Genomic DNA, 19,040 nt, shown 5'->3' on the forward strand with positions numbered 1-19,040 from the left:
GGTGCTGTTTCTGAAAGGTGGGAGAAAAAAAGGTGCAAAGCAAATCTGGAAGCTGCTAATGACAGAGGATTTTAGCGATCATTAGCGGCAAATCCCGAGCTGCGATTTCAAAAGAACCATGTCACGAGTCAGAGTGTGAGTGAATTTCAATTATTTGTTTTCCTGCAATTCTTTGCTGCGACATTGTGAAAACCTCAATAAAGCACTCACGTTCTCAACATGCCAAAGTTCAGTGTCAATGGTTTTAGTAGGTAACACAACTGTTTGTTGCTATTGTGTGTGTGAGCATGCGTGTATAAACGTGTTTATGTATCGATGTAAAAGAGCGCTTAAATCGAGAAAGACGAGACCCTAAATCTTAAATGAGAAAGGGTAGAAGAAAGAGAGCGAGAGAAAAAAAATTACAATCTGCTGACTGTAATGGCTGCTGACCGTAATAGCCAGGTCAGAATTTAAAAACGTGCTTTACTTTTTCAGTACAATTTCTTAGTGTGTGACATTTCATGACACAGCCTTGCATTCTCGTCTTCACGTGACTTCAAAGCACCGTCCACGTCTTTGCCTCGTGCGTTTTACGGTGCTTATCACTGGCTGCCAGTCCGCCGCTTCCTCAAAACCGCCGAGTTAATCACCGTTATAGAAGCCCTCCGCGCAGCCCCTTTCATCTTGTCGTTGCGCCTTATCTTTTAACCTTACTTTGCCCGGCGTCCCCTAGTCCAGCTTACCGATGGACAGCAACGACGAACAGTGCTTCAAGAAAGGAGAGCGACTGATAGAAAAAAAAAAAAAGCGGAGGTGGGGAACTGGAGGAAAGCAGCCAGCCAGCCAGCCAGCCACGCCGACTAGCGCATGTACACGTACGACGTCTTCAACATTTTAAAGGTTGCAGGAACTAATTTTTTAGGCTTCGATCCGATGACATCCGCTGGTTTTCGTACGACGGCGGTAACCTTTATTCCAGAAGAGAATTTTGGGCTTTCGTTTACCTTTGGATGCATGTGATTTCTTACGAACAGTCCAGTTTTCGTATACTTTATGTCGAGTCACGCAGTCTCTCTCTCTCATACACACACACATATAGGGCACAAGGGGGAGGCAGGAAGAGCGAGATGACTGACGGTCGAAGGTCGAAAAGCAAAGATCCATGGAAATCTCATTTATTAAGCACAGGCAAGCTGATGTGATGCTCACTAAAAACTGCAGATGAGATGGTGGTGCCTTGTCACTGACGCCTGGTCTACTACAGACATTTTCTCTGCGTACGTCAGATGCTTGAAGGCCATTCTTAAGTAGGCACATGATATCGAATACATGGCTGTGTTTAGCAACCTTTTTGTATGACCGATGCGTAAAAACGTTGCCAAACTGATTCTACAGGTTATGCACGGTTTTATGTACATGTATGTACGCAAGCGTGGCATCTTGACCGCTCTCCATGTCGCTGCTGTGTCATGCACAAGCATGGGTTACCTCTCATCTTTGACAAACACTAAGTGACCTCTCATCCGTGACAAATTCAACTTCCTGTCTCGCTACTGTTAGATCTTATTTCGCCTCGTAAAATTCCAATCCCACAGCAGTTTACGAATCTGTCAACCAATAAGGTGAAGGGTTGATTTTCAAAGATGACCAATCAGGAAAGCGGCTCGCTTGATGGGTGGACTCAGCGGAATAATTCTACTAAATCCGTTTAGGGAATAATATTTTCCACTTGTGCACAAACGACATTTCCCAGATGGAGAAAGCGGCTTTTTTTGAGCAAATAATTTACGATTTACTGTCATGGGAAGACACTGATAATAGAGGGTAACATAGGAGAAAATATTTGCCTTCTTAAACAAACTTCCAAACAGTAATGAAATATCAAGTTACAAGTATGCACAAGCATAAAGCGACTGCACCTTAATCAAATCAGAATGTATTTATTTGCTTGAGTTAGTGTTTGTGTTATAATAGGAAGGGAAAACGTGGGAGAAAGAAACAGTGAAGAGAAGAGCGAAAACGCAAAAGAGGAGAATGAATTGGAGACTGCAGAGTAATAATGAGAGTAGAAGATAATTTTTTTTATCAAACGCGAAGACGGGGAGGAGGTTATCGATCCTCAGTAAGTCTTTACCAGCGCATGCGCATATGAGATAAATTTCCATTTTCCAAGAAAAGGCAATCTCTCCTAGAGATCTCACGGATATTAGCCAGATCAGTGCAAATGTTAGCTAACGAATCTTAATATTGCTACAGTGAGGCGCACCACCCTACAGGAATCATTGGCCATCAACAACAAACTCGGGTAGGGTCATGTAAAAAAAAAATCTGTCCATATGACTAATAATTATGATTATGTAATTCTCTCTTAGACTGCGCAGTAGGGCTAAGGAACACATGACTGAGAAAGATTTTTGTGAAGCCCCTAGAAAATGTGCAGAGCTAATACTTGTCTAGTTACCGAGAAGCTGTGGCTCGTCGGTGGTGCTTAAGTCTGGTTATGTGTCATATTGCTTTTCTGAGCGGCCATCAGGTATTTCTCGAGTCAGCCCGCCAGTAATATGGAATTAGATTTTTTTCATATTTGTCAGATTACTTCTCCGAGCCAGAGTGTCTGAATTGTCTGAGAAAATGTGAAGAGGCTATTTACTGGCATCGCCTGAAGGAGTTTCTAGGAAATTCTGTCCTTGCTGCAGGCAGCGTTGGAGAGTTTGGAGCGGGAGAGAAAATGATATGAGTATTTATGCAACAACAACAGATTCAGAAACTCGGTGCCAGGTTGTACGAATTCCCATCAAGCGACATCCCCGTTTCTACTCAAAAAACAAGAATACCCTAAAGGAAACTGATTTGAAAAAAAAAAACTACCATGCACAAGGTAAAAATGGGAAAACGCGCGCGCACTCACATAAAAAAAACACACACACACACAAAATAATATCTTTAGGCTATATGCATATAACTCACTGCTGAAATATAACACAACTAACATACAATAACCTCAAAACACACGCGTGTGTGCGCACACCCAAACAAACAGGCAAAGACATTCCATGATTTCTGTCTTGCAGTGAAACACACAGGACGCTGGCACTGGCAAGATAATGGGACTGCTGTGTGCGAGATGCAGAGCGCAGCTGGGGTTTCTGATGACACAGACCCCAACAAAATGTAAGAAGCCGTCATCAAGATGAGACATTGCTATGGCAGGAAACATAGGACATTGGCGGAGCATCTGAGAGCGAAGCAAAAACAAACGAGTGATGTATTTTGGCGGAAAACGCAAGAAGACTACAAAAATTGCGAAATTACTGATAAGGCGATCCGGCGTTAAAAAAAAAAAAATGGATGAAAAACATAACAAGACAGACGAGATGGTGCACCGAGGGAACTTGAACAGGTTGAAACTGGTTTACAGATAAAGACTTTAACAAAGTTTACACCTTATGATACAAGTTCTGAAAACAAATTCTCGAAAGAAATACGTTTTTTTTTTAAAAAGTTAAAGAATGTAAAGCACAGATAGAAATGGTTGCACAAGGTATTTTCTTTTGTAGTTAATGGAGAAGGAAAGAAAATACACTAAGTGGACACGTGACAGAAAGAAAAGACAGAAAGAGAATGTGTAAAAGAGAGACAAACAGAAAACAGAAGGAGCAAGAGATAGATGGACTTCTTGCGCCTGTGACTGAATATTCATGAAATACCAGGGAAGAAATGCCGAACCGCCTATAACGGTGTAATGACGATGGACATCAAATCCGTACACAGTCTCTTCGATTTTTTGGCTGACGGTTTAGCTTAATGAGCTGTATCAACATGTCTGCCATATTGATTTGCGGCTGGATAATCAGATGGATTCCACTGAGCCGACAGAATGTCACAGAAGAGTTTTCTTGGCGCTAGTGGCCCTCGGCGGCTGTGCAAGCGCCTCAGTAGAATACCCGCTTATAGGTATTTCCTAAGTTCCTAAGGCAGTTTCCTTTACTACCTGTGGAAAGATTCCATCAGCGGCAGCACCTCACTCCACTCACATAAACGTCCATACATTTTAACGGGTGGCGGCCTTTGTGCAATTTTGTGAACAAAAAGGGACAGTGTCGTTGATGCCATGAAGAAGATGGTAGTCTTCGGTACAGAAACTCGAGAATTTCCTGCAGAGGATATTTGCCTTTGCGAACGGACAGTCCTCACTATTTCTTTCTATTTTAAAGAAGCATTTTTCTTTCAAATAACGCAAAATATCGGCGAGCCTGAACCTGAGCTGAAATTCTGCATTATTATTATTTGTTGTTGACGTTTCTATAAGCATTTGAATACGCATTTTTCTCGGTTTTACTTACTACAGACCCCAGGCTATGGGAAAACTCTATTTTAAGCCAAAGTGAAGGGTTCGTCTGGGGTTCAAACCAACCCGCCTCCAGTCACATAGGAAAGATCTTTAAAAGAAGCATCTTTGTTGCTGACGCAAAACATTTCTGAAAACAAAAGCCATGTGACGAGCAAGAAAACCCAAACACAAGAGACACAGAAAAGAGCCGTGGAGCCTGCTGTAAAATTCACGACATATTATCACATGACAACCCTTTCTTTGTTCTCATGGAATAGTGATGTTTGTTTCTGTTTACATTTTTAAGACAGAAGGTTGTGGACAAAACAGTCTTGTTATGGAAGTACAAAGGAAGTAAGAAACTGCGCGAGACAACTAGCAAGGCTGGCCGGGCATCAGTCCACAAAGCCATTACACGTAAAAGAGAGTCAAAACAAGCTGCATCAGCCATTTTTAAAAAGAAACAGTTCTTGCATGCCAATATTTAGCAGAATCGGTTCTATCCACGGAAAAACTACAGAGGCTTATTAAAATTTATTCGTTCAGGGGGGAAAAACAACCAAATGTCTAAGAAACCACAAGCCTCAATAAATTCTCCCTAAGAAGTATGTGATTTATTTGCGATAGGAAAACGCCGTAAAACAAAACAAAGCAGCAAGTAAATAAAGTCGGGAACTGAATAGGAATTTTCTGCTCGGTTAGCTACAAAACAAACATTTTCCAGAATAGACTGATCACTCAAAATGAGATTCTTGGAGACAAAAACAAGTTCTAGTCTTAAACTGGAGACACGGAATATTTACAGTTTTGCGCACTTAGTCTGACTTCTAATTTTATTGTGACTACTTTACAAAGATCCTTTCCTTCAAGCCTGGAATACTTCGACAGTCAAGAAGACGGTCTTCACTCTGCCAGTACCGCTGGTTTACTGTTACATTATCTGTTATCTTCCGCTTCATCTAATGATTTCTTGTTTGCGAGCCCTAGGTCCTTCCTGGATGCGGTACAGGCACAGGCGGCAAGACCACCTCTGTCGGAAGTAAGACCTTACCTTAAACCCCAGTCAGTGGCTATTTCTACAGAGATGTTACCCGTCTTTCAGACATCGGAAGTCCGCACAGCACGGCTGGAGAACCGCTTAGAGAGCGCAAGAAAGCAAGACCTTGCTCAACACTGTAAGATCTCTGACGTCACCACCAGTCGTTAGCCGACCCCCTGACCCTTAGTGTGATGGCCCTGGACCTCTGTGTATGTGATTATTTGTGCTCAGCACGCAAAGCTGGAGTGTGCGATGGAAACGGGGAGATAGAATGAAAGCTTTTACCTTCACTCGAGACTTCCAGAATCACTTACAGAAACTTTCCTCGATTCCATCATGTCTAAGAAAATGCTTCCGAGGATGACTCGACCGGAGAATGTTTTCACGAAATATTGATTCCTTAAAATGATGTTTATGAGCCTGACACTCACGACCTCTCTTCAAACGATGCTGAAATCTAGGGTTGGCTTTCTCGTATATCACCTTATATCTCACCGCCTTGATGGGAAAGAACAGCTGGAAGGAACATTGAAACTAATATTAAAAAGCGGGAAGCCACCCGATACTTGTACACAGAAGCACATTACAACGTACACCTAAAAAGTCAACCACGTTGAATGTTGTTCGGCGAGTCCATGACAGTCGGTGTTTATCTGAAAAAAAAAAGAAAAAGTAACTATTGAAAAATAGAAACGTGCGACAGATGTGTTTGGGGTCACTTCATCCCTAGAGGTTGGACAGCCACACTGGTGATTGCCATTTACACTCGTCAATACAACACAGGGTCTTCTCAGGAGGAGAGAAAGAGATTTCACGTGATAGTGCGTTTACAGCAAAGCCCACTCATGCACAGTGTACTGATTCACAATAAAGTGGTAAGTCTTGGGGGAGTCATTAGCAGCGGAAATTGTGCCAGACCACAATCTTGTTCCATCAGCGCCACGAAATGACGACAAAGCTATGACGGTTATGGCGGGGAAATAGTCGGACAAAAGCTCATTTGGAGCCAGCGGGGCCTGCTTTAGATAAGTTTATTCGAGCTTAAGCAACGGCTTCATAGAGAGTACGGTATGTGTTCGTACGAGAGACAGAAAGAGAGAATACACGATATTTTATTCGCAAGAAGAACGAAACGACAGAGGTTTGAGACAATGCGAAGAACAGGAAAACTGGCGAGAATAAAACGGATATATGTGAGAACAGGTATGCATTTGAAATACTTTTAAAAGTAAACAATTTTCATCTTGGAGCTCCAGCTCAGCACAATTTATCGATGTCATCATCGCTAAGACCCGAGCGTAACACATATGACCAGACTTTGCCACCCCTGACCAATAATTGTATCCAGTTGAGAAAATCTCTTGCATTTTATGGAAATGAAATTGGTGCAGAGCCAAAGAGCACTCTTGTGTGCTACTTTTTCTGACCCAAGTCTACATAAACGAATGAAACATCCCGACAAGTAAACAGCAAACGGTCACTTATTTTATTTAGCTGATTTAGGTACAATTACATTGGGTAAACAGCGGCACTAAAGTTCTAGAAGAACAACACTCTCACATAACTCCACAGGATAAGGCAGATTAATCTTAGTTGAGAGAGAAAAAAACTCTGATAGAACACACACAGCTTAATCCTAGAAGTCGTGGTAATAACAACATTAATAACAGAAGAAGAAAACGAATTTGTACAACGCAATTCCCGAGAGACGAGATCACCGCGCTGCACGCGAAAGACTAGAAACGAACCGATAGCCAACAATACAACAAATAAACACAAATGGCAGAAAACGGATGGCACCGTGGCAAATACAAGCGAAGTGTACGGATGAAGATGAAGAACCGGAGAGTGTCACTTAATGTTGCTTTGCATAGAGTCTGAGCAGACCACGTAGGACCAGTGTGGAGGGGGGGGGATGTTCAATTAATTAAATAAATCGAATTAAAGCCATGTCACAGTGAGAGATCACCAAGGTTCCCCACAGAGATAATGCTGTCGTTCCTTGGCCATAGTAATTCTCCCGATGTGCACTCGCCGCCTGGCAGGCGAGAAAAAGGTCAAGCAGCCATGTTTGGTGGCGCCTCGCTGCACGCTAGGCAATGCTGACCAGATTTCAAGCCACCATAGTCCATATCAAGCGTTTGTTGATAATTCACTCCATCAGCCTGCCCACGCGACCCGACAAACAAGCTGATTGGGCTAGACTTAGCCTTTCCATTTTTTTCTTCTTTTTTTTTCGCGGCCGGAGTAATCTGGGCTGCTATTCAGCGGTTGGTCGAGAAGGCGTTATTCAAGCTCTGATTAATGATGGCGCCCTATCAACTCCTTAATAAGCCGTGAGTCTGGCAGATAATATCCTGGCCAGTTCTTTGGCCTTTCCTAGCCCGAGGGGAAAACTCTCAGTTGTCGGGTTTTCGTGAAGACGGCTTTCTTCCTTTCCAAATGTTCTGGACTTCCCCGTTTTTCTCAGACTGTGACTATCCACACGCCATGAATGCTGCTCAAAGTACAGCGCCATAGAATCTTCTTTAGCCTTTAGTGTTCCTCTTTTTGTCTCATTGCTTGTTGTGACATTCTCATGACAAGAGTTACCTTTCATTTGTCCATGGTCTCATCCACTTTCATGAAAAAAAAAAAGAAAAGAGGGGAAAAAAAATAAAGAAACAAGGGTTGAAAATCAAAGAAATGAAAGAGAGAAAGAAATATAAAAAAAGAAGAGCAAAATAAATCTAAAAAAACAATAGACAGAAAGAAAATAAAGTTGCTGTACGGAAAAAGCAAAAAAAGAAAAATGAAAAATACAAATAACAAGAAATAAAAAAAAAAAAAAAAAAAAAAAAAGAAAGAGGGAAGGACAGAATGTAGAGAAGGAGAAATAAAAGATATAGCAAATTTTTACTGTGTAAATCTTGACTGAATTTCTCAGCCCGACGCAACCACCCATAAATCCACACCACCCCTACCCTTGCACACAACAATATGAAAAGAGTAGCAAGAAAAACAGCAATCGATCATGTTTCTTAAATAATTTCCTAGCTGACCTCGTGCCTCAAGACTGAACTCTAGTCAGGCTTTTTTATCAATAAAAATGAAAAGCCACAAACGAGCAAATTTGCATTATTCAATCGAACAGACAAACAAAGGACAGCTGCCTTCGCAGTACACGTTCCCCTGGTACAATGTCTTCTGTAAGATCTAGTCCCATGTTGACAGTGGCATGACAAAAATCTGTTTAAATCTCTGCTGAACAGCTGAATAACACCCCAAAAATAAAAAAATAAAATGGTCTGATTATTCTATCCTATCATTATCTATTACCTGACCAGCACGATCATTTAAATCTTTAACAGGACTTAAAACTCTTAAATTAAACCTTTGTTTATAGATACACAAACAAAAGTCATTCTGCTTTAAATATTGTGTACAAATTCAGGAAATATAAAATATCGATTTAAAAAATACATGTACTTCATTACTTTACACTCCTAAAAGAACTATTTTTTAAAAAAACGACAGCTGCACACAACAACACAAGAACAGCAACTCGAACTAATAAAGGGAATTAACTCAGCAACAATGTCAACTAAAAAGAACGTGACAAGTATAATGACTGGAGGAGGAGAAACGTAAGTGCTGTAAGTGACAGCTCGGAACTGCATTCCAGCACAAAAGGCAAACACACAGCCACACCTAAAAGCATGTAATCACATCATAAGACGAAGTTAGCGGTGAAAATCTGTGAAAATGTGAAGACAGTTTCCAAGCCTTGTCACTTTCCCCGAGATCGAAGAAGGAGCGATTAGCTTTGCTTTAAAGAAGGCAGCTGGGAGACAGCTTCTGCATGGCGACACCCTTGGGTCTACTACTCGATCGTCTCTGAACGACGCAAACACAGCGCTGACAGCTGAGACACTGGTCTCACCCAACCAAAAAACACCTGACGACAGGACAAGTGCATGGCATTTAGCTGATGACACTTTTTCCTCCAAGCCTTGTCCAGATGACCGTCTTTCCACAGTTTCCACTCCCCGCTGAAATCCTGCCGGAGGCAAAAGTCGAGTTGTCAGCGTGTTGTTGTTGTTTCCATGCAATGCACCTGCCGACAGAGCATTAACCTACACCCGCGAGCTCAAAACACACAGACAAGTCACGAAAAAGAAAGAAATGCATTTTCCGTGACAGAGAAGTCTGCAAACAGTGGTAAGCTGTAATGTCGAGGACTCGCAATATGTCAATTAAGCAAGCAACGGGATAACAAATAATTTACTGCAAAATTTCCTGCTCCATATAAAATCTCTCCTCCAATACCCCCAACCCTTCGCTTTGTTCTTACTAAAAATGTAATCACAAAGCAGCGTGGCTTGAGCGGACCACGAACTGTAAGAATCAATCATTCTGGGTTTGCAAAAAAAAAACCCCACACCATTCGTCACTGGAACGAAGAGCTCAGAACGGAAGCCACTGGACCTCTCAGCGGTTAATTTATTTCAGCACGCAAACACACTCTGCGTTCGTGATGTTGAAAAGCGAGGACAGGCTGCCTCTAGAGCGTCCATTACCGTAACCTGTCGCCTGAATTTCTTTCTACTTTGTTATGGTGATTCTTATTTTTTTGTTTTGTTTTGTTTTTGGTATTTGCTGCTGTTTTATATTCGTGGAAGCATGGTATCAAAGAGGAGGGCATCTTTCCAATCGATACTAATAATCTGTGAAATGTGCGCGGAAAACTAGTATTATGTAATTTGTAACCTAGTGCTCTTCACCGTGAGAAAGAAGAGAAAAAAATTATTCCCATTGTCAAAGTTAAATAGAAGAAAAAGAATCTTAAGCCTATCTCGCCTGCAGTTTACAATAGCTCCATAACTGTCGATATTAAAGATACGCACAAACGCTACCGGTTCGAATTACGATAGTTCGCAAAGTTACCCTGCGTGCTGAAACTTTGTCGCAATTTATTCCGCGTAGTAGATTTATATCTCTTGCTTTTAATGTTACCTGTAACATCTTGTAACGGAGAAATATAAACAGTCAAAGAGGAAACATAATCCTTGACACATCCCTGTTTTATTGAAAATATATATATATACAACATTTTTATGGCAGCCTGTTGTGCAATAGTAGCTTCTTATACCACGAAAAAGAGATATTCTACCGTGTGTAAAAAAGTAGCCTTTAGGTTTTTTACAGCAAAAAAAATTAAAATCCCGAAATATGAAATGGCGGTCCTTCTGACAAGCACTTTTTGCATGAATCAACTTTTTATCAGATTATCCGTTATCGCAAGACGAAGACTTTCGTCATCATCAAAGATCTTATTCTTGCAAACACTACGGCGCATCTTCATGAATGTCACGTTGTCCTAACAACCTAATTTTTCTATTTGAAGAATAAAATCTGCCTCCATGATGCTGTATTTTTTCAAACAACCCCCCCCCCTCCCAATTCTAATTTGTTGGCGTGGGATTCTGTGCCCAGAACTGCCACAAGCCAGCTCCGTCCAAGCGAAATGACCTGCAGGCGGGAGCCTGGTGCTGTCACTCTGCAGATCACCCTGTTGCATGCCGGGCCAGATCAATCACAGCTGAAACCGCCACCGGCCCACCGCGAGCCTGCTAATGACAACGTGCAGCTTGCCTGCCTCCTCACTGCACCACTTCATTCTCACCACCATCTTTCTTCCGCTCCGCAAAGCACAGGCTGTCGGCGCAGCTGGGATCCTAATTTTGGCCATTTTAAATTAGATCATGAGGTCGCCTTCTACTGAGGATCTTTTCAGGGCAGAAGAGAGAAGTGAGCTCTTACCCAGTCCAGAAACCAATCACCAATGTACAGAAGATCGATCGTCCATGTACGTAGGGTCGTCATTAGCATTTTGGTGTACACTCCAACGCTGTCCGCGGTAACAACACAAACACAATAACTATTCCGAGGGAAAAAAAAAAGAAGTGTCTGTTTTAAAAGTCCATGGAAGAGTTACGAGAGGTCTGAAAGTCGATAGTTCTCTACTTGCCTACTACAACAAAACAGCTCACGCCGCATGATGTTATAACTCGATATTGTCCAAAATGGTTCTGTTGGTTTTGTTTTTTTTTCTTCGTTTTCAAAAGTATTTTTCTTCCTCTTACACACTCGTCACTCTCCAAAAAAAAAACAAAACAACAACAACAACAACAACAACAACAACAACAACAACAACAACAACAACAACAACAACAACAACAAAAAAACAAAAACAAAAAAAAAACAAAAAAAAAACAACAACATAAAAATAAGAATTTTTTTTTCTTTCTGCAATATAAACAGTAACATCATGAGTTCGTAAACTATCGTAGTTTCTTCCGACTCCGAGCTTCTCCGAGTCTACCCTCTCTAGAAATTCCTAGCTTTTAGTTACTTTTAGTGTCATCAACCAAACTGTAAGACTAATGATATCTAAATATCCAAACAAATGAAACAAATGAGAACAGAAATATTCCCGTCTCCTCTTTTGTTTGACCAGGCATCGTAATCTTTAAAATAAACTCTTCAAGATATTGAAAAGACGAAGACGAACACGACGTAGGTTCAAGGAGCAAAAACAAACTGCCGGCTTAGGGGTAGGGGTGGTCTAAGGAACTCACCTCCCACAGGCGAGAAGCTGGCAATGCTTAAGCCGTCCAGATGGTCCAGTCATGGGATGCCCAGTGGCCCCTGTGACGCAGGTATAAGGGGAAAGAACCGCCGGGCAGTAGGAGAATGTTAGAGGGCGCTAGAGTCGGAGAGAGAGACGGAAACAGCTGGGGCCGAGCGTCCAGTTGTACTCGCTGGTCTGACGGAAGTCCCTCCCCGAGAGATGCGGCCTGCCTGCCTGCAGCGCCTGGCCGGAATATTTGTTGCCCCCAGGAACCCAGCAGTCCGCGGCTTTGCTATTGATTTGCACGCACGGGCAGTGGAGGGTCCATCGGACAAAAGAAGGAAAAAAAAACTGCCCAGTAGTCAACTATGGCCTAGCTGACGTCAGGTTGGGGGTGGTGAAGAGGGGTGATGTGCAATCGCATAAACCATGAACCAGAGGTTCCGATAGCGACGGCTGTAGCACAGGAGGAGGGTGTCGCTGCCGAAGGGTTCCTGGTGTCTGTGCGAGAGCCTGCACATGAGGGTGCGATCAGACTGGGGCTCTCGGAAGAATGGCGGGCAAAGAAAGGTGGGTGGGGAGGGGAGGGGAACGGGTGTGCAAGGGCTGCCAGCAATCTGTGCCATTCAGGTCCCAATTTACTGTCAATAGGAATATTGGTGCTCCATCAATATGACAAAAGCGCTCGATCAGGCACCGCCACGCGCCCGGCTGCTAGGCAACGGGAAGCCTGGCAGTGTGATCATCATCGCTAGCCTTGGTGCCGGCGGCCAGCATCATTGAAATGAATCTCACTGGCCTCCCCACTGTCTGCCTCTCTGCCAAAACCAAATCCTTGCCAGTAAACACAGACAAACCCCAAACAAGCAAAGAAGCCGACATAACAACACTGGGGGCGGGGTGGGAAGGGGGTTGCGGAGACAAAAATGGAGTGGGGGGACAGTCAGGGTTGTAGAGGTAATAGAGATCTCTTGACAGGCTCTGTGATGTTTGCGAAACGCTTTAAAAGTTTACTCAAGGCGGCGCTTCGCCGAAGGAACTACAATGTCTGCGGTTAACGTGCTTCAAAAAGCAAAGGTATCTTGAGAAAAACAAATCTGCGGATCGTTTTCAGATGTATGTAAAGCCACTTTGTAAAATTTTAACCTATATTTTCTCACCGTACCTAAATCCAAAGAAAGATTATCCGAGAATCTGATACAATGAGAATAACAACAAAAATGCTCACAGCACCTGCACCGTCTCACAGTAAAATACTTATCTAAAACTAAGAAAAAAGGTAAGAATTAAAACCAGGTAAACAAACAAACCTGCATGACAGCATCGGTAGGACAAACGGCACCTTTGTGATGATCAAGAGCATATTATAAAGTACAGATTAAACGAATAATTTAGTATATATATATATAGGCATAAGCATACATTAAGTTTTAATACACAGATGATAATAATGTTTAATAAACTGATAATATGAAGAACATGTTTGTGAGAACATGTCAAGCCATTATATGGTCCTTGTGCTAACACGCAGGATGAATTGTGTCTGCCGATGATTTCCGTTATGGGTTTGTGACTAGTGAGAATATTAGTGGCAATATCCCAACGCTACTTCCGGAAGAAGGTAACGAAAGTGGAAAGAAGCCATCGTGTCCACGTGGCACTCATTCCACACACAAACACAACACACAACAGATCGCTGCCATCCCGCCTGACAGTTCCTTGCTTGTCTAGAACAAAAAAGCACACTGGATGGTTAGCCGCCTTCATTACGACCTACTGGCCAAACAGAACCGTGCCAAAGCCTCGCAGTTCAGATCCCAGAAAAGTGAATGGACCACGTGATCTATTGCCACACTACGACTGAGCGGCTGGCCAGCATGAATCGCTGTGGCACAAGTCAATTTCTCAACTAAAATGAAAATTTTTCCCAGGGGAAATCCGACGGCTTTTTGTGCACAACGCTTCTTTGCCTAACAGGAAGAGCAAGTCTCTCCGGGTTTCATTTTATTAACATTTTTTTGGTTCCCAAAGAAAGCACCTTCGGGTCTTAGCTGATTGTTGGAAAGAAGCCATTGGAACGGGTGCCAAACACTAGGCAACGCTTGCCGATGTGAACAGCAATTAAATGAAGTCGTCAAACGCTTTCCCGCTATCTCCATCACGTTTTTGAACAAGGGCTGTTTAATACGCCTGTGCTCGCAAGGGTTGCTTGGTACGCCATGGCCCTTTTCTTCACGACTTAACCTCGCAGACCACGTCCACAATGTCTGCAAAATGTTTTGAGCCTTCTCCTAAATGCTTCAAGCAGCCTCCACCTTGACCGTCGCAAAGTGGTTTGTTTTCCTTTACATCGGAGCAGCTTTATACTTGCCGAACTAATGAGATGCAATTTATTTTCTAATGCCTGGGTAAAGCTCAGTGCAAGATACTATTTTCTAAAAACTAAGGGAATACCCCTTTACCGTCATCGAGATACACTCTTGCAAACATCTGTATGCACAGAAAGAGATTAACAATCCAGACGTTGGAATAGTGTCTGAATTCATTCATTTCATTTATTTATTTGGCCACAAGCCCAGAGATGCATTTGTAGCCATAAAGAGTCAGAAAAACAAAGTAGAGATATATCATATAACAGCAAACATATATGTACATTAAATTTTGCAAACTGCAATGGTAAAAATACCTGACATTCTCATCATAAGACAACTACATGATAGTCAAGACAGAGGAGTATAGGAATTACTTAAAGAGTGACAATTCAAGGAGAATACATTAGTTTAAATTAATAACTTAAAATGTATCAACTGGCAAAATTTATGCGCATTTGGGTGGCTAACAAAATACCCCGGAAACAGCGCTTTAAGAGAAACAGTTAACAAAAGATGAGCACACATACAAATACAATGCAATTCACCTAATACATCTACATTATACAAAGGTCATGTTCCGAAATCTGAAGATATATCACTATATCTCAATTTTTCAATACATATGGCAGCTTAACCTGAATTTTATTGAGATCTAAGGGCAGGGTGAAAACTAGTAGTACACATTCACTATCTCAATCAGCTAGCGTGTCTGATCCAAATCATCTAGTTTGGTCTTTAAAAAAAAAAAGCACAAAATCCATATCAGAAACCACACACGTTCACGGATTTTAAAAAAAAAGTAAGCGCAGGCTTGACAACTTAGAACTGCATTACATATCGAGTTGAACCTCAGGACAAACTAGACCAAACCTCATCAAGGTCCTCTACCTACCTTTCCTGTGCGGTGAACCACAGCGACGTCAACATGCATCACTGAAGAATTAAATAGCTTTCCGCTCCATTTGCTCTACAGTTTCATCGTCATCCTGTGAAATGTCGAAATATCTGAACGACTCCCGACTACTGTATTATTAGAGTTTGTCGTGTTCATAGTCAGTGTTTGTACAGCAGGTAGTAATTGTTCTAACGGCAAGTGCTGCTGTGCCTGAAGGGAGACGACTCGACATAAGCGATTGTCCAACTAAGCAGTCACAGCTTTAATTACCTCTCCCACCACCACTGATAAGGCTTGTTGCAAGGATGGGAATTATCTTTCCACCTTGATGACGCTCATCGCGGCTCACAGGTTTGAAAATCAATGATGCCTCATTCGTCCTTCACGGAATCGCATCCGAAAATGACGAAGAACCAACGGCAGAATTGTCTGTAACGTTTTATGATCCCGTACTGAAGGATGGATGAAGACAAACTGTCAATAAGAATGGGAGCTGGTGAGACGGATGAGGGTGATGCCGACGCTGTCACAGTCTTTAATTTTAGTTCCCTCGAAGCATCTTTTTCAGAAGAAAAAATGTGAAGATTCAAGCTTTTCTTCGTCTCACATTTGAAGGGCATTCCTGATTTAATACACCGCTGTTACAGAACAGGTGTGGGGTAGAGTTACAGAGAGGTCAATACGGCACAGCAAAAAAAAAAAACCCCAACATCCCCCCAAAAAAAAAAAAAAAAAAACAAAAGAGGTATTCACCCAAATTTTGAAAATAATATCTTGCACTGAGCTTTACTCATCCTTATTATTTGTTCCCTATTCCTCTTTGTGTTTTCTATGTTTGTCTTTTATTATTAGTTGCCTGCATAGTTGTTTCTTCTTCAGTCCACGTCTACTACCTGTCTTCAGCTCTGAGAGCATGCTTCTTTGTGAAAGTTATTATGCGTCATAGAAATCCCACGTTTTTTTATGATTAGAAAAAAATTGTGCACTCCAATCATCCCTTTAAGAATCAATTAGTCGATGTATGTACAAGTACCCAATTTTCACACAGAACTTAAATAATCCTAAACTACTGTATGAGGACACTTATGTGTGTAACATTTATGAGAGAAAATCGTGTAATCCAATGAGTTTGAGAATCTGAACTCGCCTATTGAAATCCAAAACATACTTGCAAACACGTATTGCTATGGCACCTGCGGAGTTGTATTTCACAAGGGGCCACATTTATGAAACACAGATACATCTATTACACCTGGGTTAGCAAAACTTCCGCTCAAGACCCACAGCTCTGGACCTTTTGATTATCACCTGCTCTCCTACAGCTGCGCCTGTAATGGATAACAGGACCCAGCAATGCTTCCAGTTTCACGTCTAATCCTTGAAGTAACCTTCCTCTCTTTCATGACTACTGTCCAGGTGCACTAATCCCGCATGAATTGTTTACTAAATCTAGCAGCCATCTGTCAGCAAAGAACTCAAAAAAAAAATGCGCAAGAGAATGTGAGAAATCGTGCCAGATTAGAAAATTTAAACAAAGAAGTAAAATAAGAAGTTGGAAGAAAAGCTGTGTGCGGAGGAGGATGAGGATGAGGATAAGGATGAGAATGATGATGAAACCTTACCTCAAAAATCGACTGGCATACAATGGCTCAACTCTCAGAAATGATGGGCTGAACAGAAGAAAGAAAAGGTTCGAGTTGATGGACACAAGTGAAATTGTTTTCTTCTAACAGGTAATATATCCTATTCTAAAAATCGATATTTAAAAAAAACTGCAAAGAGAGTGGATTTAATCTTCAATGGTTCTTTTGTGTCTTTTGGCTTGGTCTATTTTCTCCAGTGGAAACAAAATAACTTGTAAAATAAACAGCGGCAAGGTATGGAAGAGAGAGAGAGAGAGAGAAAGAAAATTAAATTAGAATTTTCTTTCATTATTGGAGAAGCTGTTGACCCATTTCCAACAAGAAAAGATACCCAGTGAGGCAAACAACATTTGGATGCAAACATCCAATCCGAACAATTTGTTACACTCAATCGACACATAAAGGCAGCAATACGTGAAATGTATTGATAAGCAGGACAGGTAGGAGACATGCAGCAGAAACTAGACCGACAATAACCGAACTGGGAATGCTTATGTTATATATCTCAAAGGTTTCATAAATGTAACTCACTTTAGCTGACTTCTAGGATTTCAAACATCAAAGATACGACAAAGGATGAAAAGACACTCTACATAAGTGTACATAACTATAAATGTGGAGAAAATGCAAACTGACTCCCACTTGCGAAAGGAAAGGATTACCTTGATGTATACAGCGTTAACTTCTAAACTAAGTGTAATAATACAACTTAAATGAACACTTTGGAAGGTGGGCAAGGAAGGAGAGGGATGATGAAAGTGCAAACGCCTTTTGACATCCAGGCGAGTGGAGTTCACCAGCCATGAAGTCAGGGTTGATTAGGAGCGTCAGTAACATATACTGTCACCCGCCATAACAGGAGGCATCAGCACCCACGGGGCACATTTCACCGTATCTCTCGAGAAACTGAGTCAACCCAGGGCACTCGTTTCGTTTTCCTCTCCACACACAAAAAAATTAAAGAGAATTATCATCCCGGCCAAGTCTAGGGATCGATTTTGGCAAGTGCGATCGATTGCGTTTGACAGCGTTGTTTAAAGCAAAGAGTCTACCGCACTGCCCACCGTCAAAGCCCTTCTGTAAGTGTTTCATTCGGCGCACAGCCTATTTGAAAACAGTCCACGCTATTTTTATTTGGAGCAAATGAGAGTGAGAGGAATGTGGAAGGAATACTGATCCCACAGTAATCACCATAGCAACAGCATAAATATAAGATACATGTATCTATAGCTTACCCCTTCTGAAATCGTGGGTCAGCGAGTGTAGCTTTAGAGCGAGAAAGACAGTTTTATCCAGACAGGATCCCTAGGGTTTGTCGATCTGTTTGATGCGAGCAAATGGGAAGTAGTTTTCGTGTGCAAAAGGATGAACAGGCTGGTGTAAATATCGTCATTTGCAAGCTAGTCACCAGAAAAACACGAGTTCCATAACAGACCGATATAAACAAGTCAACAACAACAATAACCAGCTGCTGTGCTCTAGTTAAAAGTACGAACCCTCCACCCTCTCCCCCCCCCAAAAAAAAACAACAACCAACAACAACAAAAAAACCAAAAACCTACCCTTGAAATTTCAAAATCAGCATGAAAAGAAAAAGTATGGTTGCAAGTTTTGTTTGCTTAAGAGCCCTCTCCTGACGAAGAACAGAAAATACTGTGCTCTTTTCGTCAAAATGTGTCTACCTATTTTTTGCCATTTGCTAATTTTTGAAGAGAATATCGCAACGAGATCACCTTTTCTTGACAGCTGGCTCGACTGCACTGTTCCAGCTACCAGCTGCACGAGAAACATATGCGAATTTCCACACTCTCTACCGACAGCCTCTCTCATTGGTATTCTGACAACAAACGTCCCAGGAATGACCAATCATCGCAGGCTGTCTCCCAGACTTGTCCAGGGCCCAGCACGATTGACGACATGGCCACGAGTTCTCCTCCCCACTTCCCCCAACTCTGTCATCTCACGTCCCCCAGGGACCCGCCGAATGTCAGCCCAGTCCACGCTTATATATTATTTTCGATTTCTCACCGTCGCAACCCTTACCCTGCTTTTTCCCTTGAGTGGCAGCGTGGAGAAATTTTTGTGCAGGACCTAACCGCTGTAGTTTCTTTTCTTTTCTCTACAGTACTTTTATCTTTGTACAGGTCATCAGCTTTTCTTATTTTG

General features: G+C 42.0%; 1 protein-coding gene across 5 annotated transcripts in view; it reads right to left on the reverse strand.

Moving 5' to 3' along the window:
• Nucleotides 1-19,040, reverse strand: part of LOC112563756 (complexin-like) — a 93,712-nt gene that overhangs the window by 63,388 nt on the left and 11,284 nt on the right. Inside the window, exons 2-3 of one of the 5 annotated variants that reach the window (XM_025238054.1) lie at nucleotides 16,854-16,901; nucleotides 13,275-13,306 (exon numbers count right to left, since the gene is read on the reverse strand). The exons of 2 other annotated variants lie outside the window; for them this stretch is intronic. The gene's annotated coding sequence lies outside the window, so the exon portion shown is untranslated. Of the gene's footprint in view, nucleotides 1-11,971; nucleotides 12,819-13,274; nucleotides 13,307-16,853; nucleotides 16,902-19,040 lie in introns of those variants that run through there. 2 more of the 5 variants (XM_025238050.1, XM_025238055.1) reach the window with 2 other exon arrangements.

The sequence above is a fragment of the Pomacea canaliculata genome, linkage group LG5, assembly GCF_003073045.1.
Source record: "Pomacea canaliculata isolate SZHN2017 linkage group LG5, ASM307304v1, whole genome shotgun sequence".
Lineage (NCBI taxonomy): Eukaryota > Metazoa > Mollusca > Gastropoda > Architaenioglossa > Ampullariidae > Pomacea > Pomacea canaliculata.